The sequence below is a fragment of the Nicotiana sylvestris genome, chromosome 6 (assembly GCF_000393655.2).
Source record: "Nicotiana sylvestris chromosome 6, ASM39365v2, whole genome shotgun sequence".
NCBI classification, from domain to species: Eukaryota; Viridiplantae; Streptophyta; class Magnoliopsida; order Solanales; family Solanaceae; genus Nicotiana; species Nicotiana sylvestris.
In genome coordinates this window covers 13,051,562-13,056,396 of record NC_091062.1, presented here as the reverse complement: position 1 = coordinate 13,056,396, position 4,835 = coordinate 13,051,562, and positions in this window count along the sequence as shown.

Genomic DNA, 4,835 nt, shown 5'->3' with positions numbered 1-4,835 from the left:
GAAAGAGCATTGGACGGCGGTTAAACATATAATCAAGTACCTGAAAAGGACTAGGGATTACATGTTGATCTACCAATCGGATGACCTGGTACCTATTGGGTATACTGATTCGGATTTCCAATCAGACAGAGATTCTAGAAAGTCTACCTCAGGTAATGTGTTTACTCTTGGAGGTGGAGCCATAAGTTGGAGGAGTATCAAGCAAACTTGTGTTGCTGATTCCACCATGGAAGCCGAATATGTGGCAGCCTCTGAGGCAGCCAAAGAGGCAGTTTGGCTCGGTAACTTCCTGAGAGAGTTGGGTGTGGTTCCTTCGATTCAAGCACCAATTACGCTTTACTGTGATAATAGTGGTGCAGTTGCAAATTCAAAGGAGCCACGAAGCCATAAGAGGGCAAAGCATATTGAGCGTAAATATCATTTAATTCGTGATATAGTGCAGAGAGGGGATGTAGTGGTCACCAAGATTGCGTCAGAGAACAACTTGGCAGATCCGTTTACTAAGAGCTTACCACAGAAGACTTTTGATAAGCATGTAGAAGGAATGGGTGTCAAAATTGTAGACGCATGGTTATTAGTCTAAGTGGGAGATTGTTAGAATATACTATAAGCCATGCGTATTGTTATAGTATTCTTTATGAACAATTATTTATTTACTTGTTTAAATTCAATAAAGTTTCATTTTAAATAGATCATGTGTTGGTTTGTGCGTCCATTGCTTACATAGTAGATGATTTAGTGTATAGAGTTTAGCTTATACACGGAAGATTAAATCATCGGTTCTTGTAAGACATAAAAGTTAATGTTCACAATCTAATGATGGAATTGGACAAATCATCGGAATGATTGTAGCACAAGATTAAATATAATTTATCTTGATTATGGGAATGGTTTAATTCCAACTTCTTGTGCTAGTACATTTTGTATGTATTGAACGGATCAAGTAGAGATGAGTATTTTATACTGACTTTATAAAATAATTTCTCTAGTCCATTTAATGTACTTATACTCTTAATCCTGATATAATTATTATTAGCTGTGTATGTCACTTGTTGTTTTGATTTATTAAAAGGCGAGATTCTTTCGCGAGTCAATAAGCCTGGTAAATTGGATAACAATGATATACATTGGCGAAGTAATAATTAGTTGATGGAATCCATGTCTCAATTTTGAGATTGATGATACTCCTTTATGAAAGCTTATAAGTTTTCATGTGTAAACCCGGCCGGTGGATTTTGTATCCGACACATGAAATAAGTTAAGTGTAAGTCTAAAGGAAGTAATCAATAAATTAAATAGTCAGTAATTTAATTTGATTGATTAGTATCTGAATCTTAACATGGGGAGTTAAATAAGGTTTTATGGAAGAATTTCGAAATTGAACTAAGGAGTGCAATTACGAATTTTTAGTGGAATAATTCGTAATTTATTATGATGGAAATTAGTTTCAGAATTTCGAAATTAATATCATAATAGGAAGCCTTGTTAATTAAATTCTGTGGTCCCTACTGTGCCTAAATAATAGAAAATAGTGGAAACTGTTACTTAGTGGGAAAGAAAACGTGGAAACCGTCCCTTAGTGGGAGAAGGAAACCTAACAGGTTTTGAAAACGGTTTTGACCTAAAAAACGCAGCTATATATATGGATATAAGGGCTGGACGTTTTTTACATGATTCTGACTGCGGTTTCTACTAGAATTTTGCCCACCCAAAATTCTCTCTTTTTCGGTTATTGTTTGGGTAACACAGTAGAAGACTGTGGAAATCTGCTAGTGTGTTTTCAACTGAGGAACTGGAGAACGACCTAGATTTGTTGTGTTTACGCTTCAAGAGGTAATCCTAAAATCTCCATACGTGCTAGTTGTTTAGATTACACGTGAATAAGATTCTGTTATTGCTTCCGCTGTGGTATATATTCCATCATATGGTATCAGAGCTTACTCACGTCTAATTAAATAATTAGGATAAACCATAAGGATTAATATCATGTTCTATATGCAAGTTTTGAATTACATGCAAAGTTTGTTTTTCTGAAAACCTGCACTGTTTTTTTGGTGTGATTATCTGTTATGGGTTGTGTTGATTATTCTGAAAACTTGATGTATCCTTTTAATATTGGTGATGTTGAGTTAGAATAATCTGAAAATTGAATTTTATCATGTAAAACGGAAAAACACGTTTTGCTGAATTAGGGCAGAAAATCGGAGGTCAAAAAGTTGACGGACTCCGATTGACCTGAAACTTGGCAGGTCCATGCGAAACGGCCCAGTGAGCAATACTCATGGATTTTATGCATGACTGAAGTCGTTTTTTGGGCGTTCGGGGTCGTTTAGATGGTGTTTTTGCTGTTTTTCTAAAATTCTGAAATTTTTTTTAGTTGTTTTTAATTCCAGAAATTTGGGGATCAATTCCCTTGGTCCCCGGGCTTAAAAAATCAGTGATATAATGTTTTTACACGTTGACGTAGGTCTTCTTCCATATCGGATAAAAATATTATGAATAATCACTATGTTATACTAGTCATTGATTATTTGTATTTACTCTCCATCTGAGTATGCATGTTGGTTCAATGGGACTAATATATGTTGAATGTTGATATTCACTTGGCTTAAATTAACAGTTTACTCTCCATCTGAGTATGACATGTTTAAGTTTATGGAGTGAAAATCTGTCATTATATATGTATATTGCATACTGTGTGATTGTGGAGTAACTGAGACTCACCAACATCTATTTGTGGATTGTATCTGGACCCAGAATATAAGAGTGACACTGCTTAATTGGTCAGGAATAACCACCCCGTCCTATACTGTTAGCAGGAGTTGCAGTGGATCAAGAATAGGCACTGAAAGCAATTCAGGAAAGAAGTAACATTAACAATCATTGGGGCGATAATATACTACACTTGGCAAGCTCAAAATTGGAAGCATTTAAGGAAGATCAATGTAAATAATGCATTTATAGAGATACAAATTAAGAAGGAACTTAGGGAGAGGATTAGTATGTTAGTAGGATCTAGAAGAGCTAGAAATTTTCCAATTTTGATACAGAAGATATGTAGCTAGAGTATTTAAAACCGATAACAATTAGAGTTCCTTGTTATTGTTTGTTTTTTGAGAACTAGAGAGATTCTGATCCTACTGGATTGGAACAACTGGCTACTCTGAGTTTGTAAATTGTTTAGTTTGTTATGGTAATATTCATAGATTATTGCAAAAAAAAAAAAAATTAAGAATGGAGAAATCTCATTAACATCCTACAACACTCTCCTATTGGAAGAGTATATTACTAATAGATTATACTCCCCCTTCTACCAATACTAATGTATATGACTCATTTTCATTTTAAAGCAACATACAGTATTTGACATTATTCTACTAGTAATATTTAATTCCTCCTGTCCTCGTTTAAAGGTCTAGAAACACCCATTAAAAAGATTATTTAACAGCATTAATCATAAAAGTTATTTGACTAAATTACCTTTTATCTCTTCAAAATGAGTAATAAGCGTTGGAAATTTTTAGAAAATTGTATAAATCATTTATTGGAGTAGATTTGATAGAAAAAAACCCCACTTAATTCCTCGGTTTTCTAAAGCGACACTTATTTTGAAACAATATTTTTAGGGCTAAAATGACATTTGAAGAGTATTATTTGATTAACTTTCACTACAAAACTTTTGCCTATTATCTTAATATAATAATATATACCCCCCTCCCCTCCCCCCACCCATTGCTAATACTGTAGTTTAAAGTGGAATATAGCTTCTGTTGGCAAGTTACTATGGTAGGTGGCAACTAAAAAGGATGTACTATGGGTGAAATGAGTCAATGAAGTCTATATGAAGTCTAATCACAATATCTGGGATCACCAACCCCCACAGGATTGTAGCTGGTATTGGAAAAAACTAAATGCTCTGAATGAGATCATGGCAAAATGGTATACTAGAGGAGTTTACCAACTGACCACTAGTGGTTTGTATTCAGTGTCTAGCAACTCCATAGCACTGAGGGAAAACATAAATAGGCTAAGGGAAGCAAAGCTTAAATGAAATGTTGTAATGTTGCCAAGACAAAGAGTGACTACTTGGCTGGCATATCAAGACAAACTAATGACTAAAGAAAGACTGATGAAGTCAAACATTCCTATAAATGGGGACATAAATTGCATACTGTGTGATTGTGGAGTACCTGAGACTCACCAACATCTATTTGTGGAATGTATCTGGACCCAGAATATAAGAGTGACATTGCTTAATTGGTCAGGAATAACTATCCCGTCCTATACTGTTAGCAGGAGTTGCAGTGGATCAAGAATAAGCACTGAAAGCAATTCAGGAAAGAAGTAACATCAACAATCATTGGGGCGATAATATACTACACTTGGCAAGCTCAGAATTGGAAGCATTTAAGGAAGATCAATGTAAATAATGCATTTATAGAGATACAAATTAAGAAGGAACTTATGGAGAGGATTAGTATGTTAGTAGGATCTAGAAGAGTTAGAAATTTCCCAATTTTGATACAGAGGATATGTAGCTAGAGTATTTAAAACTGATAACAATTAGAGTTCCTTGTTATTGTTTGTTTTTTGAGAACTAGAGAGATTCTGATCCTAGTGGATTGGAACAACTGGCTGTTCTGAGTTTGTAAATCGTTTAGTTTGTTATGGTAATATTCATAGATTATTGCAAAAAAAAATTAAGAATGGAGAAATCTCATTAACATCCTACCACACTCTTGTATTGGAAGAGTATATTACTAATAGATTATACTCCCCCTTCTACCAATACTAATATATATGACTCATTTTCATTTTAAAGCAACATACAGTAT